Genomic DNA, 18,011 nt, shown 5'->3' on the forward strand with positions numbered 1-18,011 from the left:
TGACTGTCTATGGATGGTCATTGAATAACTAAAAATGGCAAAAGTCAGCACAACAACAAGATTTTTCCTATTAATCTTGTACTCTTGTCTTCCATAGAGATGAAAAAATAGCAAGCTATTTTGCTCTTTAGCTATTAGGGTTATCATCAGTCAAAGGGATATTGTTTGGAGTCTCACTGATTTCCCCATCTGGATAATTTCAGACGGATGTCAAGGTTTTGCAGCAGTCATCCAAGAAGTGGTATCCAGAGAATGTGGTTAAGGAAAGTCAAGATGATGGCTATGGGATATTTTGATTAGATTAGATTAACAGAGTTGGAAGGGACCTTGTAGATCATCTAGTCCAACCCCGTGCCCAAGCAGGAAATTCTACACCATTTCTGTCAGATGGCAGTCCAGTCTCTTCTTGAAAGCCTCCAGTGATGAAGCTCCCACAACTTCCGAAGGCAACTCCTCTTCCATTGGTTGATTGCTCTCACTGTCAGGAAATTTCTCCTTATTTTTAGGTTGAATCTCTCCTTGTTCAGTTTCCATCCATTATTCCTTGTCTGGCCTTTGGGTGCTTTGGAAAATAGGTTATTCCGCTCCTCTCTGTGGCAGCCCCTCAAATATTGGAACACTGCTATCGTGTCTCCCCTGGTTCTTCTTTTCACTAGACTATGATCAAACCTCTGCCTGGTTTGGTTTAGGCATCACACCCAGGGTGAAATTCAGCAGGTTCTGACAGGTTCTGGAGAACCAGTAGCGGAAATTTTGAGTAGTTCAGAGAACCGGCAAATACCACCTCTGGCTGGCCCCACCCCCATCTATTCTCTGCCTCCTGAGTCCCAGCTTATTAGGAGGGAATGGAGATTTTGCAGTATCCTTCCCCTGCCATGCCCACCAAGCCACGTCCACAGAACCGGTGGTAAAAAAAAATTGAATTTCATCACTGCATCACACCCATGATGTATGTAAAAATGGGCAGACTTTTGGAGATACTTTCATGGCCAACATCATGAGCTTTTTGACGGAAGACACTCCTACATCTCGGTTTCCCTTAATCTGACATCTGCCAAATGTAGTTAGATTGGAGTTCCCATGCCATCCTGGTGAAGAAACTGGTTGAAGGTACAATGCAGATACCTGCTCTGGAAATGCATTGGACGTAAACTAATCAAGGTGAGAACCAACCTAAGGAGACATTTCCTGACAGTGAGAACAATGAATAAGTGGAATGCCTTGCCTCCAGAAGTTCTGGATGCACCATTTGTCTGAAACGGCATAGGGTTTCCCGCTTCAGCAGGGGGTCAGACTAGAAGACCTCTAAGGACCCTTCCAACTCTATTATTCTGTTAGCCTCCAACCTAAAGGACAGAGGTTGGGTCCATTGGTTTACCCAAGTGCAAAGACTACACATAGTCCTTGACTTACAACAGTTCATTTAGTGACAGTTCAAAATTTCAACGGCACTGGAAAAAGTGAGTTGTGACCATTTTTCACACTTATGACCATTGCAGCATCCCTATCAAATTTCAGATGCTTGACAACTGATTCGTATTTATAATGGTTGGAGTGTCCCGGGATCATATAACCCCCTTCGCGGGAAGACCAGATTCACTTAACGACCGTGTCACTAGCGACTTATGATCGTTTTTCACATTTATAACCGCTGCGGCAACCCCATGGTCACGAGTTCAAAATTCAGACGCCTAGTGACTGACTCCTATTTATGACCGTAGCTGTCTACCAAAGGTCATTGATCCCCTTTGGCGACCTTCTGGCAAGCGAAGTCAACGAGGAAGCCAGATTCACTTAACAACCGTGTCACTAACTGAACAACGGCAGCGATTCACTTAACAACTGTGGCAAGCAAGGTCGTAAAATGGGGCGAAACTCACTTAACAAGTTGCTCACTTAGCGACATAAATGTTATGCTCTTTTGCAGTCGTAAATCGAGGACTACCTGAATCACACTTACTCAACACAATCTGACTGCTGAATTAGTTCCCTCCCTGGGTGTTTGAAATACAAGCCCATAAAATGGGTAGAAGTCACGAGATGCCTGATCAAACTTAAGAGGGATCTTAGTAGGTGGCCTAAATGCTAAGTCTAAAAACTCCAACCTGTTTTGCATACAAGCCCAGAGTCCATGATGCTTTGTTAATTTTGACCCCAGTTTGTATTGTTCTGAGAATCAACTTATTATTTAAAGTCAGGTGCTTTTATTTCCCCTAATCCAGGGGTGTCCAAACTTGGGAACTTTAAGACTTGTGGACTTCAACTCCCAGAATTCCCCAGCCAGCTGGCTGGGGAATTCTGGGAGTTGAAGTCCACAAGTCTTAAAGTTCCCAAGTTTGGACACCCCTGCCCTAATCTGTTTCCTAAGAGAATAGAAAGCCAAGCTGTTCTCCGGCACACATGGGGATTGGGTTGGTAGAAAGCGATAAAATGATGCTTTCATTTGAGGTTCACAGGGGGACATTCACGAAAGATGTCGACCTTCCAGATATGCTGAGAAGACAACCCTAGATAGGTGGCTTCTTAGATCGCCCTATGCACAGCTTTTATCAATGGGAATAGAAATGGAAGGGACCTTCCAGTCCAACCCCCTGCTCAAGCAGGAGACCCTATACCAGTTCAGACAAGTGACTGTCCAGTCTCTTCTTATAAACCCCCAATGATGAAGCACCCACAATTTCTGAAGGCAACTTCTGTTCTACTGGTTAATTGTTCTCACTGTTAGGAAGTCTCTCCTTAATCCCAATTTGCTTCTCTCCTGGATTAGTTTCCATCCATTGTTTCTTATCTTGCCTTCTGGTGCTTTGGAAAAGAAGTTGGACCCCTCCTCTTTGTGGCAGCCCCTTAGATAAGTGGGACACTGATATCATGTCCCCCATAGTCCTTCTTTTCTCTAGACTATCCAAACCCAAATCCTGCATTATGCGTACGACGCATTATGTGCATTCGTGTATTATGACACTACACACATTTAGCAAAATGTATGAAAACCTATTGAACATCCCTTTCTATTTTGGAGGAGCAAATCTAAATGGAACATGTTCTTTCATTAAACTGCTAAATTTGAAACATGTACTTCTAGTTCAAGCAGGAGATCATATACCATTTCAGACAGGTGCCTGTCCAGGCTCATCTTAAAAACCTCCAGTGATAGAGCCCTCACGATTTCGTCGAGCTGTTCCTTTAGGTTAATTATTCTCACTGATAGGAAGTTTCTCCTTAGTTCCAGGTTGCTTCTCTCCTGGATTAGTTTCCATCCATTGTTTTCAGCTAGACCGTTGATAACCATTCCTGATTCCAGCCAATGCTTGCTACTAGCGAAAATGGACATGGCTCAAATATTTCTGAACAGCTCCTATAAAACTGTTCACAAGTGATGGCATACAGATATCTCCCCAAACTCCAGAATAGGAAAAAAAAAGAGAGAAAAATTCTCATTTCAAGGAACTGCTTCCCAAGATACACACATATCACACGTATTTTTCCCAGTTTACATTTTCACAATAAGGCTCCCAAAACTCCTTCTCTCCCAACCATATGCTAAAGACAATCCCTGTTCAATACCAGAAGCGATTGGGGTAAAAACTCATCCCTAAACCAGTAGCAAGACTCACATCAAACGGGCTGCATCTTTTTCCCCCCAATCTTCTCTCTTGTCCCGTCCTCTCTCTCTTCTTTTCCTCCCTCAGTTTTCCTCGGTTTCTTTTTCTTCTCCCTCCTGGATACCTGCAGCTTTCTCCCTCTTGGAAGTCATGCTAGGAAAGGCAGCAGAGATAGTAAGAAGTGTGGGTAAATCTGCGCAGCAGACAATAAGCCATTTTTTTCCCTTTTTTTTTTTTCTTTCCGCATTTCGGTCCAACCTGCTCTTCCAGTTTGCATTTCTTTAACCCAGGAGCTGAAAGGATGTTCACTGGAGCTGAAGCTGCCAAACCAGTCTCACAATAATACAAAGAAGTGGTCAGACGAGTCCTTCACAAAGTCCACATAGAGATTTGATTGTTTTCCCATAATTACAGCTCAGTGTTGTGGATCAAAGACACTTGCATTAAGAAAAACAATTGCCACTTCCTCCCCCGCCCCCCACCCCCAGGCTCCCTGCTCCCCTTCAATCACTAAAGACCAGGAGTATATGGTTTCCTTTGAGAAAGGAATAATTAGGGAATAATAGAATAGAGCGGGAAGGGACCTTGGAGGTCTTCTCGTCCAGCCCCTTGCTCAAGCAGGAGAACTTATACCATTTCAGATAAGGGACTTTCTAATACAATACAATGCAATGCAATGCAATAGTAGAGTTGGAAGGGACCTTGGAGGTCTTCTAGTCCAACCCCCTGCCTAGGCAGGAAACCCTATACCGTTTCAGACAGATGGCTCTCCAACATCTTCTTAAAGACTTCCAGTGTTGGGGCATTCACAACTTCTGGAGGCAAGCTGTTCCACTGATTCATTGTTCTAACTGTCAGGAAGTTTCTCCTCAGTTCTAAGTTGCTACTCTCCTTGATTAGTTTCTACCCATTGCTTCTACACTCAGGTGCCTTGGAGAATAGTTTGACTCCCTCTTCTTTGTGGCAACCCTTGAGATATTGGAAGACTGCTATCATGTCTCCCCTAGTCCTTCTTTCTCTTAAGCTAAACATACCCAGTTCCTGCAACCGTTCTTCATATGCTTTAGTCTCCAGTCCCCTAATCATCTTAGTTGCTCTTCTCTGCACTCTTTCTAGAGTCTCCACATCTTTTCTACATCGTGGTGACCAAAACTGAATGCAGTATTCCAAGTGTGGCCTTACCAAGACCTTATAAAGTGGTATTAACACTTCACGTGATCTTGATTCTATCCCTAGGACTGCGTTGGCTTTTTTGGCAGCTGCTGCACACTGCTGGCTCATATTTAAATGGTTGTCCACTAGGACTCCAAGATCCCTTTCACAGTTACTACTACTGAGCAAGGTACCATCTATACTGTACCTGTGCATTCCATTTTTGTTGCCTAAATGTAGAACCTTACTCTTTTCACCATTGAATTTCATTTTATTAGATAGTGCCCAATGTTCAAGTTTGTCAAGATCCTTCTAGTTTCTTCTTAAAAACATCCAGTGATGGAGCGCTCACGGTTTCTGGAGGCGAGGAGTTCCACTGGTTAATTGTCCTGTTAGGAAAGTTCTCCTTAGTTCAAGGTTGCTTCTCTCCTTGATTCGTTTCCAACCGTTGAGCATTGCAGGAAGGCTGTTTAATGCTTAGCCTAGCAATATTGTCAGTTTTTTCTTTCATTATTCTGTGCCCCAGCCACAAATTTGGAGAAGAATAGTTCTCAAGCAAAAAAAAAAAAAAGATGGTTGAAGCATCCCCATGGTCACGTAATTAAAGCATGGACACTTGGCAACTGGCTCATATTTATAAAGCTGCAGTGCCCCCCCCCCCCGTCATGTTATCACCTTCAGAGACCTTCTGACAAGCAAAGTCAATGGGGTAGCCAGATTCACTTCACAGCCAGGTTACTGACTTAAGAACTGCAGTGATTCACCTAACAAATGTGGCAAGAAAGATTTTAAAATGGGGCAGATCTCACTTAACAAATGCCTTATTTGGCAACAGAAATTTTAGGCTCCCTCTCATCTCCTTCCTCCCTCCCTCCCTCCTCTTTCCCTTTCTTATTCCTTTCTTCCCATCTCCCTTCCTCCTTACCTCCTCCCTTCTTCCCATCTCCTCCCTCCCTCCCTCCCATCTTCTTTCCCTCCCTCCCTCCAATCTTTTTTCCTTCCTTATTCCTTTCTTCTTGCCATCTCCCTCCTTCCTCCCTCCCTTCTTCCCATCTCCTCCCTCCCTCCCTCCCATCTCTCTCCTCCCTCCCTCCCATCTTTCCTTCCTCCCTATCTCTTTCCTTTCTTTATTCCTTTCTTCCCATCTCCCTCCCTCCTTACCTCCTCCCTTCTTCCCATTTCCTCCCTCTCTCCCTCCCATCTTCTTTCCTTCCTTCCCTCCCTCTCCCTTCCTTATTCCTTTCTTCCCATCTCCCTCCCTCCTTACCTCCTCCCTTCTTTCCATCTCCTCCCTCCCCATCTTCTTTCCCTCCCTCCCATCTTTCCTTTCTCCCTCCCTCTTCCCTCCCTCCCAACTCTTCCCTCCCTCCCATTTCTTTCCTCCCTCCCCCCCTCCCTCCCAACTCTTCCCTCCCTCCCATTTCTTTCCTCCCTCCCTCCCATCCTCCTCTCTCTCATTTCTTTCCTCCCTCCCATCTCCTCCCTCCCTCCATCCTTCCCATTTCTTTCCATCGTCCCTCCCTCCCCCTCCTTCTTTCCTCCCTTCCATCCCTCCCTCCCTCCTTCTTCCCACCCTCCCTGTCATGAAGCAGTATTCATTTTTTCTGTAACTTACATAGCAACCCCATCAATGAGAAGACTTTCCCTAACATGACTTTATCTTCCACCCTCAGGGCCTTTCTGAAGACCTTTGGCCAAGGGGATTGGGGTGGTCTGAATGCCCTCTATTGTCTTTTGTTGGTGAAGTAAATGGTAAACAGCAGACTGTGGGAAACCACCAGTTAGTTTCACTCCCTTGAAGGGAAGGTATTGATTTCTCTGACAGCTCCAAATTGCGAGACCTACTTTGGATCAGGCCCTCGGGGCAATGGCTTCCCATTCTTTCACCTCAGACAAATCAGGTTCATAAACGGTCTAAAAATAATAAAAAAAATAAAAGAATGGCAGCATTCTTCTGTTCAGGAAGAAAAGCTAGTCAAGAGTCTTGGCAGTCTGACCTTCCGTCATAGCTGCCTTTGTTTGTTTGGAAAAATGTCAGCCAATAAAGTCAAATCGGAGTCTCTGAGGCATTGGGCCCTGTAGCCCAGGCCGACTCTACTCGGTTCGTGTTTGGTTGGTACCGTTGTGAAAAGGAGTGCCAGCTCTACCAGATAGGCCAGGGGTGTCCAAACTTGGGAACTTTAAGACTTGTGGACTTCATGGCTGGCTGGGGAATTCTGAGAGTTGAAGTCCACAAGTCTTAAAGTTCCCAAGTTTGGACACCCCTGAGATAGGCCAAACCAGAAAATCAACTCCCTAGGAAGATGAGAACTCGTATTTTAGGGAAGTAGGCTGGCTGTAATAATAGAATCTTACAAAACTGATGGGGCTGAATCTCCCATCCTTCTTATACCCCAGTGAACCAGGGAGGTTTTTAATCTGTATCACCTACAAACATTATGTCTATGGAGAGAGCAGTGTTCCTGTATTGGGGGAGCGGCCACAAAGAACATAGAATAACTTTATTGTCACTTTGAATGTACATTAATTGGCGTGCATTAAAATGAAATTTCATTGCATACAGCTCTCGAAGGATCACCACCTCCAATCTACATATATATTCTTTGGGCAAACGTATGGAAATATTAGAATTGCCTGTAACAAATACTCATGACTTAAGCATGAGCTGGCAGTGTGCGGCGGCAGCCAAAAAGGCTAGTGCAATCCTTGGTTTTATAAACTGGCATAGAATCAAATGAAGTATTAATACCGTTTCATAAAGCCTTAGTAAGGCCACACTTGGAATACTGCATCCAGTTTTGCTTACCACATTACAAAAAAGATGTTGAGACTTTGGAAAAAGGTCAAAGAAGAGCAACTAAAACGATTAAAGACTTGGAGACAAAAATATATCTATGAAGAACAGTTGCAGGAATTGGGTATGGCCAGTCTAGAGAAAGGAAGTTCTAGAGGTGACATGATAGCAATATTCCAATATTTGAGAGGCTGCCTCAAAGAAGAGGGGGTCAACTTATTTTCCAAAACACCAGAGAAGGCAAGAGAAGAAACCATGGATGGAAACTCAACAAGGAGAGAAGCAACCTGGAATTAAGGAGAAACTTCCTAACAGTGAGGACAATTAATCAATGGAACAGAAGTTGCCTTCACAAGTTGTAGGTACTTCATCACTGGAGCTTTTTAAGAAAAACAGCTATCCACCTGACATGGTATAGGGTCTCCTGCTTGAGCATGGGGTTGGACTAGAAGACCTCCAAGGTCCCTTTCAGCTCTATTCTGATTATTGAGACTCTCAGTCATCCAAATCATAGTTGTCCCAAAGGTGTTTTTTTCAAAAGGCAACCGGACTTTGTTTTTCCTTGAAAATGCTTTGCTTCTCATCCAAGAAACTTCTTAGGAACTGAAGAAGCTTTTATTTATTTTATATATTTATTATTAGCGTTTATATACCGCCCCCTCTCCCGAAAGGGACTCGGGGCGATGTACAGTCCGCATTAAAATGCAACAGATTAAAACATAGAAATAACTACAGAAATACATGTATATGAGGAGGATAAAATATGCCAAACTGTACTGCTAATAAATAAGTCAATACAAAAGTTTAAAATATCAGATTAAATTTAAAACACTATCCCTCTAAAAACCAGTAAGAATGTGTATGCCAGGAGGTAGACGTTATAAATTATGCCAAACCAGCCAGTCGGAACAGGTGTGTCTTCAGTTTCTGTCGGAAGGAGCGGAGGTCAGTAGTGGTTCTAATGTCGGGGGGGAGGTCGTTCCAGAGGGTTGGGCCCATCACAGAGAAGGCCCTACTCCTCGGTGTCGCCCGTTGGCATTGCCTCGTGGACGGCACCAGGAGAAGGCCCTCCCCGTGAGAGCGAATTGGCCGCAGGGATGTATGTGGGAGGATGCGATCCCGCAGGTAACTAGGCCCTATGCCATGGAGCGCTTTAAAAATGGTGATCAGAACCTTGAAACGCACCCGAAAGACCACAGGTAGCCAGTGCAGCTCGCGCAGGAGAGGTGTTACGTGGGAGTACCTAGTACTCCCCATGACTACCCGCGCGGCTGCGTTCTGGACTAGCTGCAGTCTTCGGGTGCGTCCCAAGGGAAGCCCCATGTAGAGAGTGTTACAGTAGTCCAGGCGAGATGTCACCAGTGCGTGAGTGACTGTGCGTAGGGCATCACGGTCCAGAAGGGGGCGCAATTGGCGCACCAGGCGAACCTGGTGGAACGCCCCCCTTGCCACGGCTGCCACATGATCATCCATTGACAGCCGGGCGTCTAGGAGGACGCCCAAATTGCGCGCCCATTCCACAGGGGGCAATTGTTCGCCCCCTATGGCCAGTGATGGAATCAGCTGGCTGAACCGAGGTGCCGGTAGCCACAGCCACTCGGTCTTGGAGGGGTTGAGCTTGAGTCTGTTGTCCCCCATCCAGACCCCGACGGCTTCCAAACACCGGGACATCACTTCGACAGCCTCGTTGGGGTGGCTTGGGGTTGAGATGTACAACTGAGTATCATCAGCGTACAGATGGTACTCAACCCCAAAACCACGGATGATCTCACCCAGCGGCTTCACATATGCGTTGAACAAAAGGGGCGAGAGGACCGACCCCTGCGGCACCCCACAAGAGAGTGGCCTCAGGGTCGACCTCTGCCCCCCAGTCAACACATATTGCATCCGGCCGGAGAGGTAGGAGCCGAACCACCGTAAAACGGTGCCTCCGACTCCCATCCCCTCCAGCCGGCGCAATAGGATACCATGGTCGATGGTATCAAAAGCCGCTGAGAGGTCTAATAAGACCAGGATAGAGGAGCAACCTCTATCTCTGGCCCTCCAGAGATCATCCACCAACGCGACCAAGGCTGTCTCGGTGCTGTACCCGGGTCGGAAGCCGGACTGGCGTGGGTCTAGATATACGGATTCGTCAAGGTGACGTGGAAATTGCTGCGCCACCACATTCTCAACAACCTTCGCTAAAAAGGGGAGGTTGGAGACTGGACGATAACCAGCTAGCTCCGTTGGGTCAAGTGAAGGCCTCTTGAGCAGGGGCCTCACCACCGCCTCTTTCAAGGCAGTCGGTAAGGAACCCTCGCTCAATGAGGCGTTCACCAGGCCCAGAAGCCAGCCTCGCGTCACCTCCCAGGATGCCAGTACCAACCAGGAGGGGCACGGGTCCATTGAACATGTGGTGGGTCGCAGCTGTCCACGCAACCAGTCTAAATCCTCGGGGGCAACAGAGTCAAACTCCTCCCAGAGTGGGCTCACAAGACTCACTGATGTCGGCTCGTCCGGTCCACTGGGGGGGGCCCATCCGCTCCGGATCTGAGCGACTTTGTCTTGCAGATATTCCCCAAACTCCTCTGCTCTTCCCTGCAAGGGTGCCTCTCGCGTCTCCTGCAACAGGAGAGAGCGGGTCACCCTAAACAGGGCGGCAGGGCGGTTATCCGCAGACGCAATGAGAGCGGCACAATGTCTACGTTTAGCCGCTCTCAATGCCACAAGGTAGGTCCGTAAATAGGCTCTTACCTGTGTTCGGTCAGATTCGGAGCGTGAGGACCTCCACCTGCTCTCTAGACGTCTCCTATGGCGCTTCATCACCCTAAGCTCCTCGGTGTACCAGGGAGCCCGGGTGGATCGTTGCCGTAGGAGAGGTCGCAGAGGCGCAACCCGGTCCAAGGCCCCCGCCGTCGCCCTATTCCAGGCGTCGACTAGGTCCTCCGACCGAGCGCGAGTCAGGGCTACAGGTAAAGGCCCAAGCTCCGTCTGGAACCTGTCCGGTTCCATCAAGTGCTTGGGGCGGTACCAGTTTGAACAAACTGGCTCCGCCTCCTCGCGGTGGAGGGTAGCGCCAGGGAAGTCCAGCCGGAGACATGAGTGATCTGACCATGACAGGGGCGTAATCTCTAAATCCCCTATTCCCAGATCACTCGTCCACTGCTCAGATACAAAGACAAGGTCCAGTGTGTGGCCGCCTTTGTGTGTGGGGCCCTGAATTAGTTGGGTCAGGCCCATGGCTGTCATGGAAGCCATGAACTCCCGAGCCACCTCGGACGCTGCTCCCGTCGACGGCAGGTTGAAATCCCCCATAACCAGAAGTTTGGGAATCTCAACCGCCGTCTCCGAGACCAGCTCGAGGAGCTCGGGCAGGGCCGCTGACGTATAGCGAGGAGCCAAGTATACAATCAGCAGGCCCCACTGCCTCCCTGGGCCCCATTTCATACCCAGCGACTCACACCCGGGTATCTGAGGAACAGTGAACTCCCTCGGCTCTAGACAATCCCGTATAACTACCGCCACCCCACCACCCTTACCCAGGGCCCGAGGCTGATGGAATGCACGGAAACCCGGTGGGCACATTTCCACGAGGGGTAAACCACCCTCGTGACCCAACCAGGTCTCCGTTATCCCTGCAAGGTCCAGCTCCCCCTCCGAGATCAACTCGTTGATGAGGGGGGCCTTGTTGGTCACGGACCTTGCATTGCAGAGCATCAGCCTCAGGCCCTGGCTCTGTAGTTCCTGACCACCTAGGCTGTGGGAGTTGGTACAAACAACCGGGCGTAGCCAGCAGCCACGGTCTCCCAACTGACCTTGCGATCTTTTCTTGTCCTCGCATCCCCCCCTCCCCGCGACCGTTGTAATAAAACAACCCTCTACTGGAATAACTTGTTCCCTCTCCCCCCTCACCCCGCTCACTTCCTTCATAGACTCACCTGTTCGTCTGGCGTTGGCTTCCCTCCTGGCTTCTTAGATGAGAAACGAAACATCTTCAAGGAAAAACAAAGTCCAGTTACCTTTTGGAAAAGGTCCTTTGGGACTCCAAACATCATCTTGCTTCCTGCTCTTAAAGAACGTTTCAGCTCTCCTTGTCCGGGGAATGGTTCCTGCATACATTTCTGTATTTCTGTCAAAATCACCTCCCTTACTGTCTACAAGGAGTAGAGAGATATGGGGTCCTTGGTGCTGAGTTTGGAAGGTTTTGGGGTGTTTTTTTTGCAGACGTTTCATTGCCAAAGTAGGGAACATCATCAGTGCTACATTGATGATACCTACTTTGGTAATGAAACATCTAAATTGATGATGTTTCCTAGTTTGGAAATGAAACGTCTGTAAGAAAACCCCCAAACTCAAAGAGCACCAAGCACTCCATAGCTCAACTCTGAGCTATAAATATTTTCTTCTATTAGAGAGTTCTCACAAAGGGGAGAAATAGAGAGAGAATTGACAGATGGAGAAAAGAACCAAAGTCATGGATAAAATATCAACCAATACTGTAATAGCTGTCCCCACCCCTCTCTCTCATATTCTCTCTCTCTGATTCTTTGTCTCTGATTCTGTTTCTCTCCCCCTCTGTTTCACACATATGCATTATGTTCCTTTGATTATTTAATATATGGAGCACATTCTCCCAGATACTTGCTTGGCTTGCAGAATCAGTGATCAAAGTGGATTACATGTTAACTCCCATAATATTTGGCTGGCATTTTGAGACTTGCCTGTCCTTGCCCTCTTTCATCACTGGGTAATTTTTAAAAAAAATTTCCACTTGGTACCATACTATAAATGTGGCCTTTGTTTTAGAGTTCTGAACACTGTAGGAAGTTAGCACCCACACTTCCCCTGGAAAAATGAAATATTTTAGGAAATATTAAAAGGGCAGAATATTTCAGAATACAAGCTCAAATTCAAAGCCCAACAAAGGGTATAAATTTCTCTCTCTCTCTCTCTCACCCATGTGCCTTTTTGCCCAGGACCTCAAACCATGTGGTCTTGTCCACCATTAAACCATCTTTCCAAAAAGCCGCCATTGTTTCCAGTATCTTTCTCCCCACTTGGAATTGAACCCAGATGGACTTTTCTTCCAACAACACAATCACAGAATAGATACAGTATGTGACATGTGGCCAAAGGAGACTTGGGATACTGTGAATGGTTTTGTAAATGGTAATGGCAGAAAGTGAAGAGGAAGTAAAGAGCCTCTTGATGCGGGTGAAGAAGGAGAGTGCAAAAGTTGACTTGAAACTCAACATTAAATAAACTAAGCTCATGGCATCCGGCCCACTCAATTCCTGGCAAATAGATGGGATTGAAATGGAGGTAGTGACAACTTTTATTTTCCTGGGCTCCAAGATCACCACAGATGGTGACTGCAGCCAAGAAATTAAAAGACGTTTGCTCCTGAGGAGGAAAGCTATGGCAAATCTAGACAGCATACTAAAAAGCAGAGACTTCACCCTGCCAACAAAAGTGCATATAGTCAAGGCTATGGTTTTCCCAGTTGCAATGGATGGCTGTGAAAGTTGGACCATAAGGAAGGCTGAGCGCCAAAGAATGGAGGCCTTTGAACTCTGGTGCTGGAGAAGACTCCTGCAAGTCCCTTGGACTGCAAGGCGATCCAACCGGTCAGTCCTAGAGGAGATCAACCCTGACTTCTCCTTAGAAGGCCAGATCCTGAAGAGGAAACTCAAATACTTTGGCCACCTAATGAGAAGGAAAGACTCACTGATGAAGAGCCTAATGCTGCGAAAGATGGAGGGCAAAAGAAGAAGGGGAAGACAGAGAATGAGGTGGCTGGATGGAGTCACTGAAGCAGTCGGCATGAGCTTAAATAGACTCCAGGGGATGGTGGAGGACAGGAAGGTCTGGAGGAACGTTGTCCATGGGGTCGCGATGGGTCGGACATGACTTTGCAACCAACAAAGACAAATGGTTTTGAGGGTACAGAAGACTCTGCAGAGTTTGGTTAAGATGGAGGCTGCAATGGAGACATTGAAGCTCTGCCTTCTTTTTAAAGATGCAGCCATCCATCTTGGCTTTTTTTTCACCATACCTTGCACTCACCTGTGTTAAAAGGGCAAGCATCCAATGAGATGACAGAATTCCAGACTCAGGTTTAAAACATGAGGGAATAACAGGTCATCCTCAACTTACAACCACAATTGATCCCAAAAATTTCTGTGGTCAACAGAGACATTTGTTAAGTGAGTTTTGCCCCATTTTATGACCTTTCTTGCCACAGTTGTTAAGTGAATCATTGCACTTGTTAAATTAGTAACATGGATGGTAAGTGAATCTGGCTTCCACATTGACTTTGCTTGTCAGAAGGTCACAAGAAGTGATCACACGACCCTGGGATACGGCAACCATCATAAATATGAGTCAGTTGTCTGAATTTTGATCATGTGACCATGGGGATGCTGTAATGGTTGTAAGTGTGAGAAACAGTCATAAGTCACTTTCTTTCAGTGAAGTTGTAACTTAAGTCGAGGACTACATGCATATCAAGCCCCAATGCATGCTTTTTCAAAAGGCAACTGGTTTTTTTCTTGAAGACGTTTTGCTTCTCATCCAAGAAGCTTCTTCAGTTCTGACTGAATGGTGGAGAATGGCAGGATTTATATTCCTTGCAGTCGCCTGGTCTTCTGGATGTCTGACAATCTCTGTAGACAGTTACTGATCATATTATCAATTGCAGTTTATAGATAATCCTCAATATACAACAATTTGTGTAGTGATTTGTTTGAAGCTAACACAGCCCTGAAAAAGTGACTTATGACCAGTTGCACTTACAACTCTCACAGCCTCCCTGTGGTCACGTGACCTAAATTTGGACTCTTGGCAACCAGCATGGGTTTACGATGGTTGCAGTATCCCAGGTTCATGGGATGACCATTTGCAAGTTTCCCAGCTGGCTTTGGATGAGCAAACTCAATGGGGGAAGCCAGATTTAGAGACTATTAGTGTTTGTTATATTATTATTAACATGCTCTGATGCTAAGGAGTTCTACTCCCCCTCCCCACCTGAAAAGAACTCTGTTCCAACTGCCAGTTGCCTCACATTCTGTTACCTCAGTTCAAACTGGCAGACGTTTCACTCCTTCACTCAGCAGCGGTTTGGGGCTCCTTTCAGAACTAAATATCGGTACCTCACCAAAATGTCTACGCCTTCCACCTATGGAACTGCTTCTGGACTCAAGGCGGTGAGAGTGATTCTCCCTTATGTGTTTCAATCACTGACTACCACTGAGTCAACGGATTGAACCGGATTTCTCCTGCATTGACCGATCACATAGTTTCGTCGTGAAGGACGGATATCCAGCTAGTTATTTTATATTATACTGTATGTATGTGTATACATACATACATACATACATACATACACACACACACACACACACACACACACACACACACACACACACATACATTGGTGCTTAGTAAACAGTATATTATCTGGGTCAATTTACTTATACATAGTAATTGTAGTATTAATATTATTATTTATTTATACATATCAATAATCTTTTAACTTCTATGTTCTACCACTATTATCTAAGCATTGATAGAACAAATCACATGTTAAAAATAGTCTATATCTTCTTTGTCTTTTATCTTTAGTGTTAACCTATCCATTTCTGCACATTCTAAGATTTTTTAAAATTATATTTTCATCTGTAGGAATTTCCTCATTCTTTCAGTGCTGTGCAAATACTATTCTCACTGCTGTCAACACTTGCAATATTAAATATACGTAGATTCCCTTTGTCATATTTTTCTGTTAGTATACCTAACAAAAATATTTCTGGCTTTAAATCTATATGTTACTTGAACATTTTCTCTAACCATGTTTGTATTTTCATCCAATTTTATTCCATTATTTATTACTTTTATATGTTATTATTTTTATTTTTATTTTTGATTGCTGTCGGATGACAGACACATGATTATTCCCTAGCATGTTTAACCTCACTTACTGATGATTTGCTTAACAACAATGTGTTTCATTTAACAACTGCAACAACGTGCTTTTAACATCCTTAGCAAGATGATACAATACAATACAATACAACTGCATTCAGTTCTGGTCGCCACGATGTAAAAAAGATGTGGAGACTCTAGAAAGAGTGCAGAGAAGAGCAACAAAGATGATTAGGGGACTGGAGACTAAAACATATGAAGAACGGTTGCAGGAACTGGGTATGTTTAGCTTAAGAGAAAGAAGGACTAGGGGAGACATGATAGCATTGTTCCAATATCTCAGGGGTTGCCACAAAGAAGAGGGAGTCAAACTATTCTCCAAAGCACCTGAGGACAGAACAAGAAGCAATGGGTGGAAACTAATCAAGGAGAGAAGCAACTTAGAACTGAGGAGAAACTTCCTGACAGTTAGAACAATTAATCAGTGGAACAGCTTGCCTCCAGAAGTTGTGAATGCCCCAACACTGGAAGTCTTTAAGAAGATGTTGGATAGCCATTTGCCTGAAACGGTATAGGGTTTCCTGCCTAGGCAGGGGGTTGGACTAGAAGGCCTCCAAGGTCCCTTCCAACTCTACTATTGTATTGTATTGTATTGATTGTAAAATTGAACGGGACTCCCTTAACATCTGCTTTGCTTGCCCACCGAAATTCTGCTCCCCAATAAGTCAAGGACTACCTGTACAGTTCAGACTTGATAGAAATGTACAGAGAAGGGAAAACAGAAGTCTGGCTAAGTGAGATAGGAGTCTTATATACGGTATATCTATATCTACGTATATCTAAATCTAAATCTAAATCTAAATCTAAATCTAAATCTAAGTCTAAGTCTATGTCTATGTCTATGTCTATGTCTATGTCTATGTCTATGTCTATGTCTATATCTATATCTATATCTATATCTATATCTATATCTATATCCATATCCATATCCATATCCATATCCATATCCATATCCATATCCATATCTATATCCATATCCATATCCATATCTATACATCTATACATCTATACATCTATACATCTATACATCTATACATCTCTATCTCTATCTCTATCTCTATCTATCTCTCTATCTCTCTATTTCTATCTCTATCTCTATCTCTCTATCTCTATCTTTATCACTATCTCTATCTCTATTTCTCTCTCTCTCTCTCTATCTATCTCTATTCTATCTCACTATTTCTCTATCTCTATCTCTATCTCTATCACTATCACTATCACTATCACTATCTGTATCTGTATCTGTATCTGTATCTGTATCTATATCTATATCTATATCTATATCTATACCTACCTACCTACCTACCATCTCTCTCTCTCTATATATATATTCTCATTCTAGCTGCTGACAAGCTACGCTGCTCTCCTACAACAATTGTTCTCTCCAGCAGTCCAAACAAACAGGCAAAGTGGCATTTTGCAACTGGGTTCTTCTGTGTTGCTGGTTTAACTGGAACAACCAGAGTTCTCCAGCCAGCATGCCAGCATGTTGAAGCCAGTATGTAGGAGTCCACCCACCTTAAAGTGCCAAGGTTAAGAAACCCTTTCCGTGAAAATTGTGTAGGATTCCCAGATCTAGAGCCCCAGAAATCCAGCTGAGTGTTGGATAGCAGCAAAACAACAACAACAACAACAACAACAACAAAAACCCATGCATCCATTTAGAGGTCATCTGGATTTTTCCCCCTTAACGTGATTGTCAACTGCTAAGTGAGCACATTATAAAATATTGGGACTCACTTTTTTCTTTGATCAGAATCAATTGGGTGTGGTGGCTGAAGGCTCTAGACAAGAAGCCAGGACTGTGAGTTACATGGGTAGTCCTCGACTTATAACCACAATTATGATCCCAAAATTTTATTGTTGCCAGGTGAGAAGAATTGAGGCTTTGGAATTGTGGTGCTGGAAAAGGGTCGCTTGCAGAGCTGGCATTCAGCCGGTTCAGACCGGTTCAGGCGAACCGGTAGCAGAGATTATGGGTGAGCCTGCCCACCCTCCTGGTTATATGCCGTCCTATTCAGCCACGTTTTTGAGGCCGGGCGCATGAGCAGAAGTGCAGGGGTGGGTTCTGGATTCTTTTACTGCCGGTTCGCTCAGTGAAACGCTTCGGGCGTGCAGGAACAGTAGTGATAAATTGCTTCTGCGCATGCGCTGGAGCAAAAAACAAGATGGCGGCATCTATGGTGCCGCCGATAGAACCGGTTCGGAGGCGTGGGTGGCTGAGTTGCTATCTACTCGACTGAACCGATCCAAACCAGTAGGAACCTACCTCTATGCATGCGTGAAGTGGGTGTGAAGCATGTGTGTACGCGCAGGGCGAAGCAGTAGTAAAAATAAGTGAAACCCACTGCTGGCCCCAGGGCCTGACATGCAATGGTCCGTGCAGTCATGGAGAATCAGCAACTGAACAACGAAGCTTCAACCCGTCCTATCCTATTGGAAAACAAGAAAGTCCAGTTGCCGCTTGCAAAAAGCACTTTTGGGACAACTATGACCTG

General features: G+C 45.4%; 2 protein-coding genes across 2 annotated transcripts in view; both read right to left on the bottom strand.

Moving 5' to 3' along the window:
- RBBP8NL (RBBP8 N-terminal like) overlaps positions 1-3,940 on the bottom strand; it is a 65,908-nt gene extending 61,968 nt beyond the window's left edge. Inside the window, exon 1 of the mRNA XM_081949839.1 lies at positions 3,615-3,940. The gene's annotated coding sequence lies outside the window, so the exon portion shown is untranslated. The remainder of the gene's footprint in view (positions 1-3,614) is intronic.
- The window catches only part of RPS21 (ribosomal protein S21), a gene marked incomplete at its 3' end in the record, with an annotated part of 293,510 nt that overhangs the window by 166,293 nt on the left and 109,206 nt on the right, over positions 1-18,011 (bottom strand). The window lies entirely within an intron of this gene.

Source organism: Natrix helvetica (assembly GCF_964273705.1).
Source record: "Natrix helvetica genome assembly, chromosome: 3".
NCBI classification, from domain to species: Eukaryota; Metazoa; Chordata; class Lepidosauria; order Squamata; family Natricidae; genus Natrix; species Natrix helvetica.